This window comes from Trichosurus vulpecula (genome assembly GCF_011100635.1).
Source record: "Trichosurus vulpecula isolate mTriVul1 chromosome X unlocalized genomic scaffold, mTriVul1.pri SUPER_X_unloc_4, whole genome shotgun sequence".
Taxonomy (NCBI): Eukaryota; Metazoa; Chordata; class Mammalia; order Diprotodontia; family Phalangeridae; genus Trichosurus; species Trichosurus vulpecula.
The window spans coordinates 848,712-875,933 of record NW_023494380.1 but is presented as its reverse complement, the minus strand read 5'-3'; the positions used below and the strand labels follow the sequence as shown (position 1 = coordinate 875,933).

General features: G+C 37.4%; 1 pseudogene; it reads left to right on the top strand.

The window, feature by feature from the left end:
• LOC118833220 overlaps positions 1-27,222 on the top strand; it is a 673,388-nt pseudogene that overhangs the window by 15,122 nt on the left and 631,044 nt on the right.

Here is a 27,222-nt window from a genome sequence, read left to right as displayed (position 1 = left end):
ATAATCTGTCTAGTTAAAACACTACTGTAAATAGTTGTTCTTATTAATGACATTCTTATTCACCAATAGTGTGGCTTTTTATTTAAAAATTTGCACCTTTTGAGGGGGCGGAGCCAAGATGGCAGCTGGTAAGCAGGGACTAGAGTGAGCTCCGTACCGAGTCCCTCCAAAAACCTATAAAAAATGGCTCTGAACCAATTCTAGAACGACAGAACCCACAGAACAGCAGAGGGAAGCAGGGCTCCAGCCCAGGACAGCCTGGATGGTCTCTGGGTGAGGTCTATTCCACACGGAGCTGGGAGCTGGGAGCTGGGAACGGAGTGGAGCAGAGCCCAGCCTGAGCGGCGTGGAACAACCAAACTTGGAGTCTGGCGGGTGGGGCCCCTAGCGCCCTGAATATGTGAGCTGCGGCAGTTACCAGACCCCTCAACCCACAAACACCAAAGACTGCGGAGAAGGTTAGTGGGAAAAGCTGCGGGAGTGGAAGGAGTTCGGGGTTCGGCTTCCAGCCCCGGGGGCAGTGGAGGTGGGGCAGCTACAGCTGTTGTTACTTCCGGCTCCAGGCCCACCTGGTGGGAGGAATTAAGTGGCGGATCAGAGCAGGGGTGCAACAGCCTGCTGAAGATCTAAGCCCAGTTTGGGCTGGGGGTTCTTGGGGAAGGAGGAGTGCTGGGGTGACAGAGCTGGCACCTCCCCCCCAAACGTGGAACATAGAACTCGTTAGTCTACAAGCAGTCATACCCCACTGAAAAACTCAAGGGTCAAGTTAGTTGGTTGGGAATATGCCCAGGCAGCGAAAGCACACCCAAATTCAGTCTCAGACTTTGGATTCTTTCTTTGGTGACAAAGAAGACCAAAACATACAGCCTAAAGAAGACAACAAAGTCATAGAGCCTACAACAAAAGCCTCCAAGAAAAACATGAACTGGTCCCAGGCCATGGAAGAGCTCAAAAAGGATTTGGAAAAGCAAGTTAGAGAAGTAGAGGAAAAATTGGGAAGAGAAATGAGAAGGATGCGAGAAAACCATGAAAAACAAGTCAATGACTTGCTAAAGGAGAACCAAAAAAATACTGAAAAATACACTGAAGAAAACAACACCTTAAAAAATAGACTAACTCAAATGGCAAAAGAGCTCCAAAAAGCCAATGAGGAGAAGAATGCCTTGAAAGGCAGAATTAGCCAAATGGAAAAGGAAGTCCAAAAGACCACTGAAGAAAATACTACTTTAAAAATTAGATTGGAGCGAGTGGAAGCTAGTGACTTTATGAGAAATCAGGATATTATAAAACAGAACCAAAGGAATGAAAAAATGAAAGACAATGTGAAATATCTCCTTGGAAAAACCACTGACCTGGAAAATAGATCCAGGAGAGAGAATTTAAAAATTATTGGACTACCTGAAAGCCATGATCAAAAAAAGAGCCTAGATACCATCTTTCAAGAAATTATCAAGGAGAACTGCCCTGATATTCTAGAGCCACAGGGCAAAATAGAAATTGAAAGAATCCATCGATCGCCTCCTCAAATAGATCCCAAAAAGAAATCTCCTAGGAATATTGTTGCCAAGCTCTGGATCATACGATCCAGATCTGGATCCCAGATCAAGGAGAAAATACTGCAAGCAGCCAGAAAGAAACAATTTGAGTATTGTGGCAACCCAATCAGAATAACCCAAGATCTGGCAGCTTCTACATTAAGAGATCGAAGGGCTTGGAATGCGATATTCCGGAGGTCAATGGAGCTAGGATTAAAACCTAGAATCACCTACCCAGCAAAACTGAGTATCATGTTCCAAGGCAAAATATGGACTTTCAATAAAATGGAGGACTTTCAAGCTTTCTCAGTGAAAAGACCAGAACTGAATAGAAAATTTGACTTTCAAACACAAGAATCAAGAGAAGCATGAAAAGGTAATCAAGAAACGGAAATTGCAAGGGACTTACTAAAGTTGAACTGTTTTGTTTACATTCCTACATGGAAAGATGATGAGTATGATTCATGAGACCTCAGTATTAGGGTAGTTGAAGGGAATATGCATATATATATGCATATATATATGTTTATGTATATATATAAGTGAATGTGTATGTATGCATGTATCTATGTGTATATGTATGTATGTATATGTATGTGTATATATATATATATGTAAAAGAAAGAGAGCAGACACAGGGTGAGTTGAGGATGAAGGGAAGATAGCTAAAAGAAATAAAATGAAATTAAGGGATGAGAGAGTAACTTACTGAGAGAGGGAGATAGGGAGAGATAGAATGGGGTGGATTATCTCCCATAAAGGTGGCAAGAGGAAGCAGTTCTAGGAGAGGAGGGGAGTGGGCAGGTGAGGGGGGAATGAGTGAACCTTGCTCTCATCAGATTTGGCCTGAGGGGGAATACCATACATACTCAGTTGGGTATCTTACCCCACAGGAAAGAAGAGGGAGGAAGATAAAAAAAAAAATAAAAGGCAGGGGGATGATGGAGTGGAGGGCAGATGGGGGTGGAGGTAATCAAAACAAACACTTTGGAAAGGGGACAGGGTCAAGGAAGAAAATTCAATAAAGCAGGATGGGTTGGGAAGGAGCAAAATGTAGTTAGCCTTTCACAACATGAATATTGTGGAAGGGTTATACATAATAATACATGTGTGGCCTAGGTTGAATTGCTCAACTTCTCAGGGAGGGTGGGTGGGAATTTGGAACTCAAAGTTTTAAAATCAGATGTTCAAAAACAAAAAAACTTTTTGTATGCAACTAAAAAATAAGATACACAGGCAATGGGGCGTAGAAATTTATCTTGCCCTACAAGAAAGGAAGGGAAAAGGGGATGAGAGGGGAGGGGGGTGATAGAGGGGAGGGCTGACTGGGGAACAGGGCAACCAGAATATACGCCATCTTGGAGTGGGGGGGGAGGGCGGAAATGGGGAGAAAATTTGTAATTCAAACTGTTGTGAAAATCAATGCTGAAAACCAAATATGTTAAATAAATAAATTGCATTAAAAAAAAAAAAAGGTAATCAAGAAACAGAAATTTCAAGGGACTTACTAAAGTTGAACTGTTTTGTTTACATTCCTACATGGAAAGATGATGTGTATGATTCATGAGACCTCAGTATTAGGGTAGCTGAAGGGAATATGCGTGTATATGTAGGTTTATGTATATATATAAGTGAATGTGTATGTATGTATATATCTATGTGTATATGGATGTATGTGTATGTATGTATATATATATATGCATTTTTATATATATGTATATATATATATATGTAAAAGAGAGAGAGCAGACACAGGGTGAGTTGAAGATGAAGGGAAGATATCTAAAAGAAATAAAATGAAATTAAGGGATGAGAGAGCAACATACTGAGAGAGGGAGATAGGGAGAGATAGCATGGGGTGGATTATCTCGCATAAAGGTGGCAAGAGGAAGCAGTTCTGTGGGAGAAGGGGAGAGGGCAGGTGAGGGGGGAATGAGTGAACCTTGCTCTCATCAGATTTGGCCTGAGGAGGGAATACCATACATACTCAGTTGGGTATCTTACCCCACAGGAAAGAAGAGGGAGGAAGATAAAAAAAATAAAAGGGGGGGGGATGATGGAGGGGAGGGCAGATGGGGGTGGAGGTAATCAAAACAAACACTTTGGAAAGGGGACAGGGTCAAGGGAGAAAATTCAATAAAGCGGGATGGGTTGGGAAGGAGCAAAATGAAGTTAGTCTTTCACAACATGAGTATTATGGAAGGGTTATACATAATGATGCACGTGTGGCCTAGGTTGAATTGCTCGAATTCTTAGGGAGGGTGGGTGGGAAGGGAAGAGGGGAGAGAATTTGGAACTCAAAGTTTTAAAAACAGATGTTCAAAAACAAAAAAAAAGTTTTTGCATGCAACTAAAAAATAAGATACACAGGCAATGGGGCGTAGAAATTTATCTTGCCCTACAAGAAAGGAAGGGAAAAGGGGATGAGAGGAGAGGGGGGTGATAGAGGGGAGGGCTGACTGGGGAACAGGGCAACCAGAATATATGCCATCTTGGAGTGGGGGGGAGGGTAGAAATGGGGAGAAAATTTGTAATTCAAACTCTTGTGAAAATCAATGCTGAAAACCAAATATGTTAAATAAATAAATTTAAATAAAAACAAAAAAATTTGCACCTTTTAAAAATTATTCCAGCAACTTCTAGTGCTATTTTATAAACAATGCTTTAACTATAGGATTTTGTTATTCTGTCCTAATGACAATGTAAACAAGTAGAGCTCTTTTAAAAATTATTTTGCATAGGATAGAAGTTTGATTTTTTAACTCACTCTGTCTACATAGATTTTTGAGTCTGTAGTAGTGTGCTCTGGCAGAGAATACAGATGAATGTAATTAAGAAAAGAGATGACACTTTACAAATCAAGTCATATGTTGTCCTAATCAAGTTAACAGTGTGTGTGTTTTTTTTTAATGCAGAAAGCAATTATTGGCTCTCCTGCAGGAGATTCTCACCCTACCAACTCTCTCAATTTCCTTTGTGCCTTCCCTGGTTGAGAGACTGCTTCATGTTTTTAATGATGATATTAAGAAGACACAGATTGTAAGCAATTTTCCTTTCTGTAAGAGTAATTATAAATATGAGAGGCAGTGTGGTATAAAGGATAAAGTATTGAGCTCAGTGTGAGGAGGACCTGCCTTTGACACTAGCTCAGTGACCCTGGACAAGTCACAACCCTCTGTATGTTGCTTGGGCAGCTCCCTAGAACTTATCCACTAAATCATGGGCAGTTTGCCCATTGCCATTTGACTAAATCATAGATCCCTGTGAGTGGTCACATGTTCCTCAGAGCTATGGATAGAGTTGTCTCTATCCCTATTTATTATATTTAAATTGGAACTTCCTTATGATGTCTTGTAGTCTAATAGCTTCGTGTGAATCAGTTTTGTCTCTTCAGCCAGATTACAAGTATCTTTTTTTTTGGAGGGGAGAATGCAGGACAATTTGGGTTAATTGACTTGCCCAAGGTCACACAGCTAATGTCACGTGTCTGAGGCTGGATTTGAACTCAGGTCCTCCTGACTCCAGGGCTGGTGCTCTACTCACTGCGCCACCTAGGTGCCAGATTGTGAGTATCTTGATGACAGTGCCTATCTTAATTTCTTTCTTTTTTTTTTTTTATTGCTCCGTAGTTCCTAGTGAAGTCCCAGCTCCACAATCACTTTTAGTCTATATCTGTCAAAACATTTTGAATTGGTGCAGTTTTGGTAGCAAGTGGCAAGTGGTCTCTCTAATCTATGGGCTCTTCAAGGTGAGGTTGCTCAGCTGTTTCTTTTTTAGCTCCTGGCAATTTCTCCGGCTATCTCCCATGCTCTCCCTTCTCTGCTCCAGCTACTGACTTCTCTGGCTTCCTTTAAGTCCCGACTAAAATCCCACCTTCTGCAGGAAGCCTTCCCCAACCCCTCTTAATTCCAATGCCTTACCTCTTTTATTATTTCATATATATCCTGTACATCTCTTGATATATATAATATATATGTATATGCATATGTATATGTATATGTATATGTATATGTATGTATGTATGTTGTTCCACCTTTGGGTTTTAGGCTCCTTGAGGACATGGACTCTCTTTTGCCTCTGATATTCCCAGTGCCTGGAACGTTAAGTGCTTAATAAATATTTACTGGTTGATTGACTGAGTGACTGAAAAAGATTTAATAGAGTCACTGCTTTTACTTCTTGTGCTTATATCCTGTTTTGCAAGACAATATGAAAAGACATTCTCTTCTCCATTTTTCATGCATTTAACAGGAGATAAGTTTGGATAACATAAAGGACAAGAAGATTATGTAGAAAAAAAGCAAAATTTAGCTTTAAATCTATGGCACTAATGACTTACATTTTTCAAGCATTGACTATGAAAAGCAATAAGCCCTTTTCAAATTCTTTCTACATATATGTGTCTGTGTGTGTGTGTGTTTGTGTGTGTGTGTGTGTGTGTGTGTGTGTGTGTAGTCTTTTCTTCAAAGAATTTTTGAGACATTCTATTGGATTAACTTTTTCTCTATTTTGCGCCCCCTAGGCTAGTGATCTAAAAATATTTAGTATAGTTTTCAATAGCAGTGTTTTTTTCAGATGTTTTTGTTATTTTTCTGTGGAGTCTAGATAGGACTGTTTGTGCAGTAACTTTCTATTCTTGAATGAAACAAATCTTTATTAAGCAATTAGTGTATACATTGTAATGGGATAGGCACTAGGCCAACAGAAATAAATACAATGCAAAGTGCAAAGACGTCACAAGTGATACTTTGATAAAAGCAAAAGGGACGTTTAGGCATAGCACCATAAGAAATTTGAGGATGGAGAGAATGCTTTCATCAGGTGGGGGACTTAAGCAGAAAGAAATTGCGTGTATCAGTGTATCATAGACTTAGGTTATCTGGTCCTTTCCCAGTAGATAAACTGGTAATAAATGGCAGAACAGGGATTCAAACCTAGGATCTCTGGGGGGAAAAAATCATCCTGAAGGTGTTAGAAGTGCTATAACCAAGTAGATAAAATCTTGCTAACTCAGATGAAAGAAATCCAAATATACCAATAAGCCATCCATTTCAAAACAGGTATATGGATGCTTCAAAGATCTATTTTAAAATTAATTTTTAAAGAAATTTGAGAGTGTCCCCAAAGAACTCTCAAATGTCTTCATAGTATTGTTACTTGGGAAGCAAACATTTCTCTTCCTGCCTTTTCATACACTTTACACGAATTACAGAAAATTTTGATTTTAAAGGTATATATAATGTGTATTATCTCTAAAAGACCAACTACTGAGAATTAAATAAGCCCACTGAAATTGGAAATGAATTATATTACCACGCATACCATTTACTACAGGACAATCTTCCTTGGCATCCTGAAGTCTTAGCAAGAGCCAGGATTGCATAGATTTTTGCATTTTGAATTTCATCTTTTAGTTTAATAAGCATGGCCTCATTAATTTTTATTAAACAGATCTGGGCATTTTCAACCATACTTTCCAAATGACCATTCATAATATGATAGCTCTAAATCTAACTACATTGTTTTTGCTTCATGAAAACATATTTAGGATTAATCATGAAGAATGGTAGAGAGTAATAGAAAATATTTTCACATAGAAAATAATCTCATTTGATTTTTCTTCACAATATGTAAACAAATATGATTTCTCAGTTCAAAAGACTGTTTTCTTACTTTCTGGAAAATGTTCAGACCATTTTGTAAAATATAACAGGGTAATACTATTTTCACATCTTTTGACTTTTAACAGATACCTTTTCTTTTCCCTTGTGTCTTTAAGCTTCTTTCCACAGCCACCATAGGCATTAGAGAAAGTGTGACAAGGCCTGGAAGCAGGAGGGAGCAGGGTAAAAATGGGGCAGAGTGAGTAGTAGAGTTTAGCTGGAACATAGCCCAAGCAAAGCAAATAGTCTGAGGTAAAGCGGTAAAGGGAAGTTGGATTGAGCTGGTGGAAAGTTCTGGATGTCAGGCAGGAGTTTGCACTTCATTTCTTAGGCAAGGAGGATCTAGTGAATAGAAGGCCTAGCAATGATGAGTGTTTACTAAATAGTTATTATTTTTTTAATGTAGAGAAGTAATATGAACGCAGTAATGTTTTAGGGAAACTACTCGTAACATGTAGGGTGTTTTAAAGGAGGAGTTAGATGAGAACCTGGAAGGCTAGTTTGAATATAATACAACAATCTAGATGAAATAGAATATGGACTAAACTAGCCTGTTTGTGATAAAAGCGGAAAGGAAGGAACAGATGGGAGATTCACTGCTACTGTACAGTCAGTAGAACTTGACTAGTAAGTGGATGTACAGAATGGGGAAGAATCAAAAACAACTCTCAGTTTACTAGCCCAGGTGACTTGGAGAATGGTGGTATCATCAACAAAAATAAATCAAAGGGAGGAATAGGTTTTGAATATACAGTACTGACTTGTAGGCGTTCATGGTACCTCCAAGTGTGATACTCAGTAGGTAGTTCAAAGTTCAGGGCTAGGGCTCTGGGGAAAAGTTGGGAATGGTATTATAAATTTTGAAGTAATTTGCATAGAGGTAATCATTGAAGCTATTGAGAGTCAGTGACGACATCAAGGGAGAGGGAGGAGGGAAGAGACTCAAGGAGAGAATATTGGGGAAAACAATAGAAAATTTGGAGAAAATAGGAGATACTTGGGAGAAAATAACCACGATTTCTTTGTCCTCATCAGGTTGCAGAAATTATTTAGGAGATCCGGGAGCCCATAGTCACTGCTGATGCTACTGAAGATTCTGCTGAAGCAAGAAAAAAAAAAGAACTCAAAGTAAGGCCCTTCCTAACTGAATATAATAAATGGTCACGGCTAGTGCGTGCTTTAACTTTTGACTTTTCTTCTAACCATGGTCAGAGCACTGTGCCTCGAGGGAAGATCAAGAAAGTTATAGCATACTTTAAAAATTCACATTTATTGATTAAATAACTATACTCTAAGAGCATCAAAATCTTGGTCAAATTGTGTCTTTAAAAATGGATCCATACATTTTTTTTCAAAAATTGATGTCTTTCTGCTTGATGTCATTGTTCTAGATTTTTGTCATTGAATTGTTTGATATGTTAAGCCTACAAATGTCACTTTACTACAAGTTTTAATAACAAATTTAATAAAGTTACTTTTTCAAATCTTTATGTAGCTGGCTGAAGTAAAAGTAAAGCTTATTGAAGCCAAGGAAGCTTAGGAGGAATGCCTTACTCTTCAGGATTTTAATCATGCATCCCTGTTCAAAGAGGAAATAAAAGAACTAGAAGATACCAAAATGGACCTAATAAAAGAAACAGAACAACTTGAGATGAAGGAGGTTCACACAGAAAAGGTACAGATTGGAAGTATTTCTCATATTAAGTGTCAGCTACTGTTAATCACCGGAGTAAACCTTCATTTTCCTTTATCAAAGCCAGAAACCTTGCAGATTGTGCTTTGGTTTCAGCAGCACTGTAGCTTGACCATAAGACCTGCCATTCTGGCTTGCTTCCCTGGTCCAGAGTTGGGAAGCCTTTATTCAGCTGCTCATCCTCATTAGCTAGTATGTTATGCATTTATGTATCCTGCTAATCATAATGACCTGAAGTCTTTCTACTTCCTTTGCCTTCTCATTAATGTCTTCCCTTTTTTCCGTAATAGAATGAGGGCCCTGACTGGGGGGGGAGGGCACTCTAATTTCCTGCCCCCTTCTCCCTTTGCAAAAAAGATCTGGTCATTCTTTTTTCAGCTCAGGTGTAGGTTATTATGGCAGTGAAGCTTCTAATATCATTCCCTCTAGCTAATGAAGTCTTCACATCAGCTCGTCTTTAGTGCAAAAGTAATGTTGCATAAAATAGCTAGATTATCCTTTAACAATCTTAGCTGTCTGTTAATATTTTTAAAAACTATTTCTTAAAGGATCTGTCTTCTTGCCTTCTGAAAGTGTTAAGCATCTTTGAACAAAGGACTTTAAAGAAGATTCTATACTGGTTTCTTCATGCCATTTAACACTAAAAACTAATTAATAAAATTTATTCTCTCTCTGATTCCAGAGGTGCCCAAGGATCTTTTAGTATCTTAGTAACGTTGTTTTGAAAGTCTGTTATTGTACCAAACACTTGGAAATGCTTAAGAATATTTTTGTAAATTCTAGACGAAGTTACTATCCTTGAATTGTTTAAATGATATTTGTTTTAAAACTAAATTTTAAATGAGTACTTCATCATTTAATGAATGGTCTGGAATTTGATTTTCACAGAATTTCATTGATCTTAATTTTCTTCAGATTCAAAAAGTCTCAAGATGTCGGTGTATGACACACTTAAAACATGATTTTCAGAGTTCTTGCTGACAAAGGTGTAATTTTAAAATGCCATCAAGTGCCGGTTATAATTGGGAAAAGACTGGCATCTGCCCTCTCACGAGCAGAATCTTCTTTTCTGTTTAATTGTAGTTTAGCTATGACAGTCATATTCGTGACAGTTCATGTCCATTTTGCCAATTCAATATAAATGGTGTTCATAGGATAACAGTGCTATAAGTATCTTTTGGGGTTTTTTGTTTGTTTGTTTATGAAGTGCTTTAACTAGCTATTCAGTGCATACTCCACTTATTTATGATATTAAAAGAGGGGCAATTATTTTTTCTAATTTCAGCTTTGATTTTTGGGTTCAACTACTTTTATTTTTTATTTAATTTTTATTTAAGTGTTTCCCAATTAAGTTTAAAAATGTTAACAATCATTTAAAAAAATTTGAGTTCCAAATTCTCTTCCTCTCTGCTATCCCTCCCCCTTCCTTGAGAAGGCAAGCAATTCAATATTGAAGTATGTAAAGTATGTGAAATAACATAAAACATATGTCCACATTAGCCAAAAAAGCACAAAATAAAACAATAAAAATAAAGAAAGTTAAAAAGTATGCTTCAATCTATAGTCAGAGTTCCTTTAATTCTCTCTTTGGAGGTGGATAGCATTTTTCACCATGGATCCTTTGGAACATTGTCTTGATCACAGTAGCTAAGTCTTTCACAATAGATCATCCTTAAAATATTGCTGTTACTGTGTACAGTGTTTTCCTGGTTCTGTTCACTTCACTTTGTATCACTTCATATGTCTTCCCAGGTTTTTCTCAAACCATCCTCCTTGTCATTATAACATAGTAGTATTCTATCTCAATCATATATCACAACTTGTCCAGCCATTTCCTAATTGATGGACACTCTTGATTTCCAATTCTTTGCCACCATAAAAAGAACTGCTATAAATATCTTTGTATAAATAGGTTCTTTTCCCTTTTCCATGATCTTTTTGGGATACAGACCTAGTAGTGGTATTGATAGGTCAAAGGGTACGCACAATTTTATAGCCATTTTTGTGTAGTTACACATTATTCTCTGGAATGGGTGGAGTAATTCACAAATCTTACCAACAGTACTTTAGTGTCCTGATTTTTCTACATCTCTTCTCGAATTTGTCATTTTCCTTTTCTGTCATGTTAGCCAATCTGATAGGTGTGAGATGGTTATGTCAGGGTCATTTTAATTTTCATTTCCTAATTTGTAGTGATTTAGAACATTTTTTTCATGTGACTATTGATAGCTTTGATTTTTTCTGAAAACTTCATGTTCAGATCTTTTAACCATTTATCAGCTGGGGAATGACTCTATAAATTTGACTGAGCTCCTTAATATTTAAGAAATGAAAATGAGGCCTTTGTCAGAGAAACTTCCTGTAAACATTTCCCCCAGTTTCCTGTTTTCCTTCTAATTTTGTTGTATTAGTTTTGTTTGTGGAAACCCCTTTCATTTAATATAATCAAAATTATCTATTTTACTTTCCATAATCCTCTCTGTCTCTCGTTTGATCATAAGCTCTTCTTTTATCTATAAATCTGACTGGTATGTTTTTCCATGCTTTTCTAATTTACTTATATTATCTTTTATGTACAAATCATTTATCCATTTTGATGCTATCTTGGCTTACAGTATGAGATATTGATCTGTGCCTAGTTTCTGCCTAACAGCTTTCTTGTTTTTCCTGGCAATTTTTTGTCAGACGTTGAGCTCTTACCCCCATCTTTGGGTTTATCAAGTATCATTTACTACTATGTATTATATACCTGCTCTATTCCACTGATCCACAACTCTATTTCTTAGGCAATACCAGATTGTTTTGATGATTACTGCTTTGTAATATAGTTTGAAATCTGGAACTGCTGGACTGTCTTCCTTCATGATTTTTTTTCATCGATTCTCTTGATATTCTTGATTTTTTTTTCTTCCAGATGAATTTTATTACTATTTTTTGACTCTATAAAATAATTCTTTGGTAGTTTGATATGGCACTGAATGAGTAAATTAACTTAGGTAGAATTGTCATTTTTATTATGTTGGCACTGCCTCCCCATGATCAATTATTATTTCTCCAATTGTTTAGATCTGTCTTTATTTGTGGAAAAGTTTTTTGTAATTGTGTAAGTATAGTCTCTGGGTTTGTCTTGGCAGATAGACTCCCAAGTATTTTATATTTTCTGTTGTTATTTTAAATGGAATTTCTTTCTCTTTTCCTGCTGGATTTTCTTGGTAACATATTGAAATGCTAATGATTTATATTGGCCTATTTTATATCCTGCAGCTTTGCTGAAGTTGCTAACTGTTTCAGCTGGGGTTTTTTGTAGATTCTCTAAGATTCTCCAAGTATACCATCATATCACCTGCAAAGAGTGATAGTTTTGTTTCCCCATTGGCTATTTTTATTCCTTCAATTTCTTTTTCGTGTCTTATTGCTATAGATAGCATTTCTAGCATAATATCGGATGATAGTGGTGATAATGGCCATCCTTGCTTCACCCCGGATCTTACTGGGAATGTTTCAAGCTTATCTCCATTACAGATAATGCTTGTTTTTGTTTTAGATTGATATTATTTTTCATTGTAGGAAAGGCTCCACAGATTCCTATGCTTTCTAGTGTTTTTAATAGGATTGGGAGTTGTATTTTGTTAGAGGATTTTTATGCATCTATTGATATAAATGTGATTTTTGTTGTCATTAATAGTCATTTATACTGATAGTTTTCCTAATATTGAACCAACCCTGCATTCCTATTATAAGTCCCAACTATTCATAATGTATGATCTTTGTGATATATTTCTGTAATCTCCTTGCTAGTATTTTATTTAAAATTTTGCATTGATATTCAGTAAAAAAATTGGTCAATAGTTTTCTTCCCCTGTTTTTGCTTTCCTTGGTTTAGGTATCATATTTGTGTCATAAAAGGAATTTGATAGGACTCCTTTACTTATTTTTTTTTCAAATAGTTTATATAGTACTGGGATTAATCGTTCCTTAAATGTTTGGTAAAATTCACTTGCAAATCTGTTTGGTCCTAGGGATATTTTCTTTTTCTAAGATAAGGTTATTTAAGTATCTGTTTTCTCTTCTGTTAATGTGGAACGTTTATATTTTTGTAAATATTCACTCATTTCACATAGATTGTCATTTTTACTGGTACGTAATTGATCAAAATAACTCCTAGTTATTGCTTTAATTTCATCTTCATTGGTGGGGCATTCACCGTTTTCATTTTTGATACTAGTAACTTGTTTTTTTTTTAAATCAAACTAACCAATGGTTTATCTGTTTTATTGTTTTTTTCTGTAATATTAACTCCTAGGTTTATTTATTAGTTCAGTGAGTTTTTTTTTTTCATTTTGAATTTTATTAATCGTTTGATTTTCAGGATTTCTATTTTGGTGTTTCATTGTGGGTTTTTAATTTGTTCTTATTTTTTTTTAGTTGCATACCCAATTAATTCATTGATCTTCTCTTTCTCACTTTTACTGACGTATACACTAAGAGATATACATTTTCCCCTAAGTACTGTTTTGGCTGTATCTCACAAATTTTAGAATGTTGTCTCATTGTCGTCATTCTCAATTAATTAAATTGTTGATTGTTTGCTCTTTGACCCACTCTTTTTTTAGGATTAGATTATTTAGTTTCCAATTAACCTCTAATCTATGCTTCTATGGCCCTTTATTAAATGTAATTTTTATTGCATTTTGGTTTGAAAGGTGTGCATTTAACATTTTTGCTTTTCTGCATATAGTTGTAAGGTTTTTATGCCCTACTACATGGTTAGTTTTTGTGAAAAGGCCATGTACAGCTGAGAAACTCCTTTGTATTTCCATTCAGTTTTCTGCGGAAGTCTATCATATCTAGCTTTTCTAAGATTCTATTCATCTCCTTGCCTTCTTTCTTATTTATTTTATCGAGGTCTGACAGAGAAGTTTGAGCTTCCCCACCAGTATAGTTTGATTCTCTATTTCTTCCTGTAATTCATTTAACTTTTCTTTTGGGAGTTTTAATGTTATACTATTTGGTGCATATATGTTTAGTATTGATATTATTTCATTTTTCTATGGTTCATTTTAGGAAGATGTAGTTTCCCTGCTTTATCCCTCTTAACTAGATCTATTTTTGTTTTTCTTTTGTCTGAGATCGTGATTTCTATCCCTGCCCTTTTTTAACTTTAGCTGAAGTATAATAGATTCTACTCTAGAATCTTATTTTATCTCTGCTTATGTCTCTCTATTTCAAGTGTGTTTCTTGTAGACAGCATATTGTTGGATTCTGGTTTCTAATCCATTCTACTATCTACTTCTATTTTATGGGTAAATTTATCCTGTTCATGTTCAGTTATGGTCACTAACTGTGCATTTCCCTCCACCATTTTCTCCTTTTTATTCTCTTTCTCTTTTTATCCTGTTCCTCTGCTGCCATTTATCTTTTAATATCCTACCTTTCTTTTATCCCCTTCCCCTCCTAATTCCTTGAGTGAGATAGATTTCTATTACCAATTTAGCGTCTGCATATATTTTCCCTCTTTAAATCAGTTTGGATGTGAATGAGGTTCAATGTTACATCCCTGGCTCCCATCCCCACCCAACCTCCACCACCGGGAGTACAGAGCCAAGATGGTGGAGAAAAGGCAGAGACTTGCTCGAGCTATCTCCCAAGCTCCTCTAAAAACTTTACAGTAGTGACTCAAAATGAGTTTTGGAGCAGCAGAACCCACAAAAGGACAAAGGGAAACAATTTCCGGCTTAAGACAACTTAGAAGGTCTACAGGAAAGGTCTGGTGCACAGAGGTAGGAGTGGAGTCCGGGCGCAGGTATACGGTGTGAGATACTGGTCTATACCTAGTTTCTGCTATACTCTTTTCTAATTTCCCAGCAATTTTTTTTCAAATAGCTTGAACCTTATCTCATCAGAATTAGCTCAAAGAGGGAGTAACCTAAACACCCAGTTGGATATAGAAATCTCTCTTCCAGTAGGGAAATAAGAAGTGTGTGTGTTGGGTGTGTGGGGTTGGGGGTGGGGACTGATAGAAGAGAGTGCAAATTGGAGGAGGTGGTTGTTAGAAAAAATAACACTTGTGAGGAGGGACAAGGTAAAGGGAGGGAAAGAGGGAGGAAAAACAAGGGAAAATAGGATAACAATTAGTTATTGTAACTATAAATGTGAGTGAGTTGTGCTTACCCATAAAATGGAAGTGGATAGCATAGTGGATCAAAAACTAGAATCCTACAATATGATGTTTACAAGAAACACATTTGAAGCACAAAGATATACACAGAGTAAGGGTAAGGGGCTGGAGCAGAATCTCTTAAGCATGTAGCAATCATGATCCAAGACAAAGCAAAAACAAAAATAAAGCTAATTAAAAGAGATAAGGAAGGAAGCTATATCTTGTTAAAAGATACCATAGACAATGAAGCAATAAGAGTTCTAAAAATATATGCACCCAAGTAGTATAGCATCTAAATTTTTGAAGGAGAAGTTAATTGAGTTACAGAAAGAAATTGACATTAAAACTATACTAGTGGGGGGGACCTTAATTTTTTCCTCTTAGCACTAGGTAAATTTAACCAAAAAATAAACAAGAAAAAAGTTAAAGAGTTGAATGGAATTTTAGAAAAGTTAGATATGATAGACTTCTGGAGAAACTTGAATGGGAATAGAAAGAAATGAACTTTTTTACACTGGTACATGGCACTTACACAAAAATTGACCATGTATTTGGGCATAAAAATCTCACAACCAAGTGCAGAAAAGCAAAAATATTAAATGGATCCTTTTCAGATCATAATACAGTAAAAATTACATTCAGTCAAGGGCTGTAGAAAGATAGATTACAATTGTTTCAACTACTTTTAAAAATATATTAGAAAACTGATTATTAGTAGGGCAAAAACAGATTTTGAAATCTAGAGTTTTTCAGTTTCTAAAGTGTTGTTGCCACTTTGAAAATGTCATTGGAAATTCATTGGTTGTTAGCATAGAAATTAGTACTTCAGTTTGAGCTCTATGGCTAGAGCTTTATGACCTTGTATACACGATGAAACATTCCCACTTATTCTGAATATTTTTATTTTCTTTCGTTTCAGAATGATCCTGAAACATTACAGAAATGTCTAATTTTATTCTATGAACTTCTGAAACAGATCTCTATTTCCACAGGCATAAGTGTAACCATGAATGTTATTATTGACTCTTCGGTAAGTTAGCACTGGCTCCTAAAGCTTTATTTTAGTGTTCTCCCTTCCTCTTCACCCCTTTTCAAGCAGTATATTATTTAGTATTGAAAAATATGGAAGATGTTAATATTTTTATGTTTGTAAAATGTGTCCTTTGCAAAATGTTAGCTATGAAAACCAGTGATTTGGGGGAGGGGAATGTCTTTTAATTTAGAAATGAATGTGAAATATATTTAGTCTTGCATAGTAAGAGCTGAAGATGTTAAAACAGATCAGGGATGACAGTGCAAAAGAACTTTGTCACGGATTGGAGTATATTAATTGGTTTAATCTTCAGTCCCATTCAAAGGGGGTTTGTTACCTATTTATGAAATGATCGCATCTATAAAACAGGGGTCTTAACCTTTCTTGTATCGTGGACCCTTTTGGCAATCTGGTGAAGCCTATGGACTGCTCAGTATAATAGCACCTAAAGGAAAATATTATTTTATAAAGGAGCCAATTTAGGTCAGTTTCATTATTGTTTTAGTGCGTTAATGAGTTTATATTGAATTATAATCTTATACATGTTTTCAAGTGATTATTATATGCTGAAGTTTCATTATATTCATCTCAGTTGTTTTAATTTCTAATGCTTTGTTTTAGATTCTTCCTGGAATAACAAGTATTTATCCCGAAGTGAGAAATATGGCTGTTTTATGCTTAGGTTGTTGTGGTCTGCAGAACCAAGATTCTGCCAGTGAACATTTTGCACTGTTATTGCAGGTAAAATTTAATTTTTGGTAGGATTTCATTTCTGCTCTTTTGGGATGGAAATGTATATCTATCATAATCATGCTAAGTAGATATTCTTTAGTTTGGTTTCTGTTCACGTGAAGCTCTTGCCTTCCCTGCGTGCCCCGCCACCCCCTCCGATACTTTCAGGGCTTTCATTAGAATGAGGAAATCTGTGCTTCATTTAGGTTTTATAACCAGACCCACTGTCTTTCTCAGATTGTGGTAACCAGAATTGATTTCACAAATCTATGTCCACTTTTGTTAGATGATTATTGTTTCACTTTGATGCTGTTTCCATTATCTAGAACAGTTGCTGGCCAAGTAGGAATGAGGGGAGTTAAAGAAGTCCAGTTATTGAAGTTGCACTGTTTTTGGAATTTAGAGCTAGATATATTATCACGATTATAAGCACTAGGATATGGTTGATCTTTTACAGTTCTTGCCTTCAGAAAGTTACACTCAGGATGTATGTTCTTAAAGATCTGCACAAATCAGATTCATGTAAAGTGAGCTGTGGTGTCCTATTTTGTTTTTTGGTGATTTTATAAATGCTTTTTCTTAGTTTTTATTGTCAGTGGCTCTTAACAGGTAGCTTTATTTTTTCTGTTAATACTTCTTGTGTTCCTGATAGATAGTCATCTACAGTACTTCAATAATCCACTGGATCCGTGATGTCATTGATATGGGTATTCCTGACTTTTCTCATCCTGTGCATTTCTTGACTTCATAAATTCCATAAATCTTCCACAGAGGTTCTACCCAACACTCTTATGTCCTGCTTCCCTAAGTCTATTAATATTCTCTGGGTAGTAGTATGGTACTTGGCTGTTGTCCTCTGATCCTTTGCTTTCAGTACATGACAGACTTATCTCTTTTTTCTTCTCATACTATTACAAAGTGCACCAGAAGAAATTTCATATGTTTGTCCTGGAAGAGGAGACATAGGTGGACATGGAATGTTTGCTATCTTTAAATATTTGGAGGACTGTCATATAGAAGAAGGACTAGACTTTTTCTGCTTGGCCTCAGAGGGCCAAGCCCTCAAGTAGTGAGTAGAAGACATAGAGACTGATTTAGATTTGTTGTAATGAAAGTTTCCTAGTTATTAGAAATATGAAGAAGTTGAATAGATTGCCTTAAGAGATAGAAGGCTTCCTTCACTTGCATTTTTCAAGCTGGGTAACCACTCCTTCAGGATGTCATAGAGAATATTATGTTGAGGTTCTCATAGATAGTGGCTGAGAAGTCCCTTTCTTCTCTGATTCTGTCCTGATTATTGGATATCTCTGCCTCTGTGCCCTACCAACTCCTCAAACTCAGCATGTTTAAAAGGGAATTGGGCTTCTTTTCCCCTAAGTTTACCTCTCTTTTAGCTTCTTGAAATATATCAATCATAATGCTATCCTATCAATCATCTAATGCTCTGATTCATGATATCATGAGGTTTCATTCTTCCTCATCCCTCAGTACCCTACCCAGTCATTTGCCAGGTACTGTTGATTCTACCTCCAAAATAACTTTTGTCTCTTATTTCTCTGCTCCAGCTGCTTGCACCCTGGATCATATAATCTTCACTTTTTAACTGTTATAGTCTCCCGACTATTATCTCTCTCCTCTTCAATCCATCCTTTACACAACTGCCACAGTTCTTTTATGATTATCTTTAATGCTCAGAGCTAACCATATTAATTCCCTACTCAGAAACTTTCAGTACATATTATTTAATGCAAACTCCTTAGCTTGGCATATTTAAGACTTTCTATAATTTGGTTCCACCTTACACTTTTCAGCTTGATTTTATATTCATTGCTTTCAGATACTCTATAGTCCAGCCAAACTGAAGTTGTAGTTATTCCCTGATGATGTTCTCCTATTTATTAATTCCATTCTTTAGTACAGTCCATTTCCTTTCCCTGGAGTGTCTGCTTATCTCTGCTTGTCAAAGCCTTCTGTTTCTTCGAAGCCTCTTGGATGCCACCTGCTCTGTGAAGACTTCACTAATTCTCCTCCTTTCTCTGTGTCTCCTTTCCCTCCAGTTATCTCCCTCTCCTCAAGTTTTCCTAGAGCACATTATTTTCATCTTGTCTTTGCACCCTCTGTTGTATCATAATTATTTTTATGCTTGTGTGCTCCATTACTACTAGCCCCAACCTGGCCAACCCTCCTGCCAGGTTTCTCCTCACCTTGAGTTCCCTATGTGGATGAAACTGCAGATGTGGTTTAAAAAAATCTCATCACCTGGTATATTGTATGCATACAATTGCTTAGACAGCATTTGTTTGAATTGAATTTTCAGGATGCATCCATTTTGTATTTTGAGATACCCCAATAGACTTCTTCTGTTGAAGTGAAAATTAAAACATCATCAGAGTTATTTGACAGAAGTACATTCTTCTTCCTTTGCTTCGACTTAGGTTTTGCAAATGGGTGATGTCACAATAAAATTAAGTGCTCTCAAGGCAGTTTTTGACCAGCTGTTGTTGTTTGGGACTGAGCCATTTCAATCCAAAAAAGTCAAGGACCTTGAGAGTGGAGAAGCAGAGATAACTGAAGGCGGTGATCCTGTCCATGAGCTAAAAATAAAAGCTGTGGAAGAAGAGACTACCTCCCCTAAGAACATCCTGAAGCTTCTGGCTGGTTTTTTAGACAGTGAGGTAAGGAACAATTGTCAGCCTGTTATGAAACATCCTTTGAAAGTATTGTTATTTTTTGTTTAGATGTATACGTGGACTCTGAGTTTCATGTATATTTCCTGCATTGTAGAGTGTCTTTTAAACCAAATGTTGTTATTTCCCCCCAATATTTTTGTGCTCTTATTTTCAGAGGAATGAATGATACCAAAGGATTTCTTCATTTCCCTTTCTCTTGCTTTTCGTTAATGTAATTTGACAATTTGGGGACACAGCCAGTGTTTCTTCCATATTTTAGATATTTAAATTGCTTTGGAAACATTTCTGATCACCTCATTGTTCGTAAATCGTTTTGGGCATGTGTGCATTGGTCTCATCTTCCTCAGAAGAATTATAAGCTTTTGAAGGCCAGCAATTTTGTCAGATGGTCTTAGATCTCCCTCAAACCTAGTAAAGAGTTGAAAACATTGCAAGCACTTAAGAAGTACTTATTGATTGAATGGTTTATTCAGATTAATGACTTCAAACTAGTAAGTACAGAAGGTGAAACATTTTGTTCTTCTTTTCTTCCAAGAGGAATTTCAACAAAATTCAGATTGGTTTGGTAATATCTCTTCCAAAGGATTATATTGTATGGTCATTCATTGACTTACAAAGCATTTATTTAAAACCTTCTATATACAAGATATTGTGTTAGGTAGTGGGGAATTAAAAATAACAATGAAACAGTTCCTACCCTCAAGGAGCTTATTGACTGGGCAAAAATAACATGAACATAGGTATATAGAGAGTAAATATGTACAGAATAAACACAAAATAATTTCCATGGCCAATGTAACAGTGAACACTATAGACTGAAAAAATTAAATTATTTTGAACTAAGGGGGAAAATGGCTTTTGAACACTTTCTACTGTAAGCTCTTTGCGGGTAAGGACCCTTGTCACTTACACAGTCTTCCTGAGTACTCGACATAGCTCTGGTGAAATCCGGGCAGGCCAGAGCCTCAGTTAACTTTAGCTACATTTTCCAACCCTCTTTTCAGGGAAGCAATAAAGGCTGTAGAACTGATTAGTGGAGACTGTTTGATCTTGCCCAAAGGATATTATAAGAAAACAACATGGTGTAGTAGAAAGGCCTGGATTCAAGTGTCACCTCTGACACTGTGACCAGCCGAGACTCAGGACATGTCATTAATCCCATTCTGCACAATGCAGTGACTGAACTTGACCATCATTCATTTCCTGTAGCTCTTTCCTTCAGCTCCTCTTTAAAGACTTATACCTGGGGCAGCTAGGTTGCGCAGTGAGTAGAGCACCAGCCCTGGAGTCAGGAGGACCTGAGTTCAAATCCGGCCTCAGACACTTGACATACTTATTAGCTGTATGACCTTGGGCAAGTCACTTACCCCAATTTCCCTGCCTTCCCCCCTCAAAAAAAAGACATACCTCAAGCCCCACCCTCTACATGAAGCCTTTCCTAATACCCTGTACTTCTAACCTTTTCCCTAAACTAACTTGTATTTATCTCGTATATGTTATGCTATTCTTCTGTAAGTCCATGTCTCTCTCAAGAATGTTAGATTTTTTAGACAGAGACTGAGTTTTTTTCTTTGAATCCTCCATCATGTAGAACAGTGCCTGGCATGTGGTGAACACTTAATAAATGCTTTTTGATTTGGTTGATTGACAAGGAGCACTGTTAAGACAAGCTGAAGAGGCATTTATAGGATCACAGATTTAGAGGTTGAAGGTAACACAAGTCACCTAGTCCAACCCCTTCATTTTATAGATGAGGAAGGGAAGGCCCAAAGAAGTTGCCCAAAGTCACAGAGTAGGTAGCATAATCAATAACCACCGTCCTCTTGTGTTGGTAAGCAAAATGGGCACTTAGCACTTAGTTCAACCAAGTGCCCTTGAAGAGTTTGGCTTTTGTTTCCTTTGAGTAATTCAGTGTATTTCATGGAGCCTTACTGAGTACTAAGCCCCAGGCCCAAACCCCTATTAGGTGTAAAACCTATGTGGGTGTGGATTGGTAACTAAGGTGGGGCTAACTCAGGGGAGGGCCTAGTTTGCACATGAGTTTGAGTGACATGTCTGGGACAGCAGAGGCTTTTAGACCACGTGGGTTTAAGTCACCTCTTTGTGACGATTCTAGGTCACGTGGGTGAGTCGCATGTGTGACTCACCCCTGACCCTCAAAAAGATATAAAACCAGGGGCTGGCCTTCTCTTCTTTGGAGCTCTTTCCCACAGCAGTGGTGGCGAGTGTGACTCTGTGTCAGCCCTTGTTCTGAGCTCCTGGGCTGAACCTAGATGTTCGTAACTATGAATCTGTGTTCGGTCTGTCTGTCGATGTTTGTAATTTGTTTAGGGCTCTCACTCGAGGTTGTGCTGATGCGGAGACTCCGGGCAGCTGTAGCTAAGGGCCCTCCAGCTTGTAACCCAGATGCTGGGACTTTGTTGAAATCTGGTAACTATGTATTGGGATTTGAATCAGACAAGGTCTGCCTGTCGATGTTTGTACTTTGTTTGTATTTTGCTCTAAAGTTCAGAGTGGTGGCTTTTTCCCCTGAACTAAGTGAATGATATTTGTATGCTGAATTAAAGTAAGCTTGTCAACCCCTTACTGTTGCTTTCCTTACTAAAGCAGATCAAAAGAACCTGTGCTTTTGCAGTGTGTTGGCAGCTTTCTGGGTGCTGGTTGTTGGTGGATCTTACACCCCTACAGAAGCTGCTAGCTGGATTGTTGAAACACCTCTTTATCCAAATCCAGCACTCTTTGCCCTATAACCACATGCTGCCTAGACCCCTTGTCTGTCAAACCTTGCTAGAAGACCCGCTAGTTTAGTGGTCTTTATCTCTTCTATGCTAAGACTAAATAAAACCCTGGCTTCTCCAGTGAAAAAGCAGCTTCATGACATTGAAAAGAAAAACTCTTTAGTGCACAAGTTAGAGTATAGAGATGTACGAAATCTAAAGACTAAAGCACCAAAGGCTTCCTATACTAAAAATGGTTTGAGCTTATACTAGGTGGCTTTTGACATCAGTTTCAGCTCAAAAGAATCTAGGATCTAGAATTTAGTTTTTATTCTAAAGTAGGAAACTGAAAATTCTTAGGAGATACACATATATATATATATATATATATATATATATATAGAGAGAGAGAGAGAGAGAGAGAGAGAGAGAGAGAGAGAGAGAGAGATGACAGAGATGACTCCTTGTCTATTTTACAAGTAAGAAATAATTTCAAAAATATCCTTTCTGTCATTATCCAAATTTGTTTCAGATTTCTGAGCTCCGCACAGCTGCTGCTGCAAGACTCTCCAAACCGATGTTCTCTGGAGGATTAGTTAGTAGCAGGCTTCTTTCTCCCCTTGTCTTGTTGTGGTACAATCCTGTGACTGAAGAGGATGTTCAACTTCGACATTGTCTAGAGATGTTCTTCCCCATATTTGCTTATGCAAACAGGTATTTGAATCAAATTAATATATTAAAATGTAATTTAAAAAGTGATTTAATTCATCATTTGAATTGTGAGCAAGATGAGGGAAAAGAAAGACGATACTACAAGCACATAATTATTACTAACTTTATAGAATAAATACACTTCAGCAGAGGCTGTTTTAGTCAATTTCTGTGAAATAAGTCCTCATTTCCCTTACAAAATTAAATATATACTCCCAATAAAAAATTATCACTAAATGAAATAAGTTAGAAATTTTACATCAGAACTCTTAAAATAACTCAATAAGAATTTGAACTTTTTCCTAGATATTAATTTTTCCTGTTTAACGTTTTGCTAAAACCCATTTAAAGAAAGCTTGGCGAGACTAGTCAAACAAAGTTATCCCAAGGCATTTAAGGAAAAAAAAGATGGAAGGTAGAAGATATACTAAAAAAAGAAAAATATTTATAAGGAGAAGAGATCTTTGTTGGAGCAACAATTTTGAGGGCATCAAAGGATCAGTGTGAAAAGTATCTGAAAGAGGGGATGGTAGCAAAGATATGGGGGAAAATTCAGGGAGAACATCAATCAAAATGTTTGAATCATCTGTACATGAATTAAGGGTGTGTGGGATACAAGATTGTTTGTGAAAGCTTCCCATGAATAAATCAAGCAAGGTAATACTCAGATAGTACAAATTTAGTTAGGATGTAGACCTCACTAGGCCTAAGTTTTGTTTTCCTGTAAATCATATGATTTCGGGGAAATCAGGTGGTCTCCCCCTCTCCCCCTCCCCTAGCCTACTCGCATGCCGTCATCTTAACATTGAGATTTCCCTATAAGGTAATTCTGTAGTTTCTGTGCTAGTATTGGATAAACTTATTCTGGGATAGATTGTGAGGCCACCTGTCCCAGCAAATAGGGACAGGGGTCCAGCCTCTAGGGGTGGAATTTCTTAGAATTGTTTGTACGAGGTTATATATCCCCTTGCTTGCCTTCTCTCCCTTGCCTCTCTGCACTACCATCCCACCCTGGTAGTGGGAGATGCCCAATTCTCGCGAGACTTGATCAAATAAAGCTTCTGTTTTGTTTCTACCTTGAGAAAACAAAGACACCTCTGTTTTTGTTTATTTTGAGCCTGTGGTTTGTCCCACACAGTTGGGGGCTTGTCTGGGATCCCCTCGATTGGGGGGGGGTTCTCCTCACCAGGGAGCAGGATCCAGCACGCACCACAAAGATTTATTGGGGGTTCCTGGTCCTGGTGTGGGGCTCCACCCAGTTGGGGGAAAATCCCGAAGAGAGGGACTCGGAGGAACAGAAGCTGTGCTAGGTTCCGACATTCCAAAAAGTAAGAGATAAGAGAAAAGTCCGGCCGGCCGGTGTGGTGTGTGTTGAAGTCATAAACAAGTACGCGTACTCTCCGAAGGTAAGCACTCAGAGGTCTGGGGGTGAGTCTGTTGAGTCTCTGACTCGGGGAGTGCGGCGACGGCTCCCGACCAAATTAGGGTGGGATATAACCCCAACGCAAGGACACTCTTGAGAACGCTTCGCGGGGGACTTCGGGGGAGTAGCTGCCCCCTGGGGAGTTGAGGCATGTGTGCCCTCCCCGTTCAGCTAAGTTCTGTTGAGTCTCGGACTCGGGGAGTACGGCGACGGCTCCCAACCAAATTATGGGGAAAACCAATCTAAGTCTGTGCAGTCGGAGCACAAATGTGAGGTACCTTTAGGCAATCGATTGCAAAATTGGAATGAACAACAAAAGTAGAAAGGAAAATGGCCATAGACAAGAGCTCTTAAAATATTTGACCTAGGTGGGTGGAATGGATTTTTCCTGGTGTTTTGAAGAAAGCTCTCCCAGGGAAAACGAAAAACAAAAAGCTTTTGGATTTCTGTATCTTTGTGTCTGTGTCTGTCTGTATCTGTGCTTCTGTGTGTGTGTAATCTGACACCCTGTAATGTCCACTATCTGGCTTTCTCTCCCTCCCTGACTCCTCCTGGCATGCAGAGGAGTGGGAGGGCGGGGGAGAGAGAAAGAGAGAGAAAAATGTTTTCTTGTTTAAGTTATGTGATAGAAAAGGCAAGGTAAAGAGGAGTGTCAGGTCAGAATTAGAAAGAAATAAAGTATGTGCAGTTTTACAGGGGCTTTCATCAAAGTCCACCAGAAAGGAAAGGCAAGAAAGTTTAACCATGTAGGGAAGAGACACGTGAAGGAAGTTTAAAAAAGGCATAATCTATTTGCACAAATAGTGTGACTAGAGGTTTTGAGAGGGCAAGGTGGAAACTTTTGGGGAGTTGTTTTTAAAAAAAATGATATGTATATATATGCTCTTTCTGTCTCCCTCCATCCCAGATCTGGCCAATTTGGAATGTGGAGAGATAAGAAAGAAAGCGGGAACTTTTCCCTTAAATTTAAGTGAAATGTGTTACTTCTAATTTGATGCTCAGAATTTATTATGCTATTTGGTATTAAGGCAAATTCGGAAAATGCATAGATATGAAAAAGAGACACTTTGAGCTCCCTAGTATGAGGAGAAAAGGAAAAATCTAGAATGTGTACTACGATGCATTGTAATTATGGTTTCCCAATTTTCAGACTTACGAACTTTAAGTAATGATCCTACAAATAGAATTGGAAAATATTTAGTAACGTAAAGGTATTAAATAAATCTATAGAGTTAGTAAGTACTTTTTTTTACATACAACTACAGAGATCCTTATGTGCAATTTAGTGACCCTTGTTCCTATTTGAATTTAAAAATGGCTTAAAGCTTCCAAAATAGAGAAATATGACCAGAGAATGAGAGCCAATCTGAACATATTTTACCCAAAAGACTGTTGCTTATTACATTCCTGAGAAACAGAAATACTTCCTAGAATAGGAATTAGCTCAATAGATATAGATATTTCTAACTTGCTGTGATTTTCCTAAGTTTGTGACTTGAAAAGTTTAAAAAGTGATTCGGCTGCGAATATACAATAGAGAGTTGGCTCCTTTTCAAAAATAATTACCCCCACTGACAACAGCCCTGGACCCCGGGCACCCTGAAGCCCACACTTCTAGGCAATTGCCCGCCCCACCCCACCACTGGAACCTGGAATTTTTGCTCCTAGTCTTCCAAACCCGACAACCCCTGTTAGAAAGTAAAGATCTCTCAGAGACCCTCCTAAATGACTCGTTAGACCTTTAATTCAGGCGCTGGACTCTGCAGCTTCCCAGCACCTTCCCCCACCCCTGTTCGCCACCCCCCTCCCGCCTTCAGTCCACAGCTAGGCTCTGCAACTATGAGGAGAGAAGAAAAGCCTCTATGCTTGGTAAGCCTAAAATATGTAATGATTTGGGAATGCAATTAATGTCATCTGAAAATCTTTCTATTGTACTATTAGTGTGCTTCTAAATTGTAGTAAAATGTCCTATATTGCAAAACTTAAGTACCCGAAGATAGTGTTAGACAAAGCAATTATTAATCTGAATTTTGTTGAAGAGAAGAAGACAAAAAATGATATGAAAACAATTGTGTAAAACTGGTTAAGTTACTTCCTCAGCCTTAATTGCCGTTTAGAGGACCAGGTATTTTCTACTTTACCTGTAGTTAATGGAAGGTCACAGCTAAAACAATTCAGCCAGCACTTACCTGTAAGATTGTTAACTAGGTTATTTGGGATTACTGTTTTAATGTTAAAGACCAAGACAGTTCTGAAGAGATAAAAGAAGTTATGTCCATCCATCTTTTGGGCTAGATGTGTGGGTGGGTTCTATTAAATCTTATATGGATATTAATTAGGGTAAAGATATTGATTGTTGTAAGTTATTATTGTTGCTGTTCAATTAATTATCAACCCCTCGGCCTGGAAGGGAGGCTGACTATACCTTGTTGACAACGATTCAAATTCCTTGGGCTTCCTTTTTACCTGGGGCAAAAAGAAGTAGTTACTGGCCCAGCACATTTTAAACTGATCTAATTATAATAGGTGATTGCAAACTATTTGTAATGTGAATGGAACTTAGAAATGCATATTTGAATAATTTTCTAGGAAAAGTGCATATTGTTATTTGGCACTGAGAAATTTATTAACTATATAGCCCCAAGAAAATTCTATTTACTGTAGTTCACTGTTCAATAAGGGGATGGTGGTGGAATCCATTCCCAGGGATATTACAAAGATCGCATGATTGTAAAGGTGCTTGGCACAATGCTTGGCGTAGAATAAATGCTGTTTGAATGTACACTGTTTTAAGTTTAAAATAATTGCTTCATATTTATTAACCTTATGTGGATTTTCTTCACTGTGAAGTTTTGGTGATAAGAT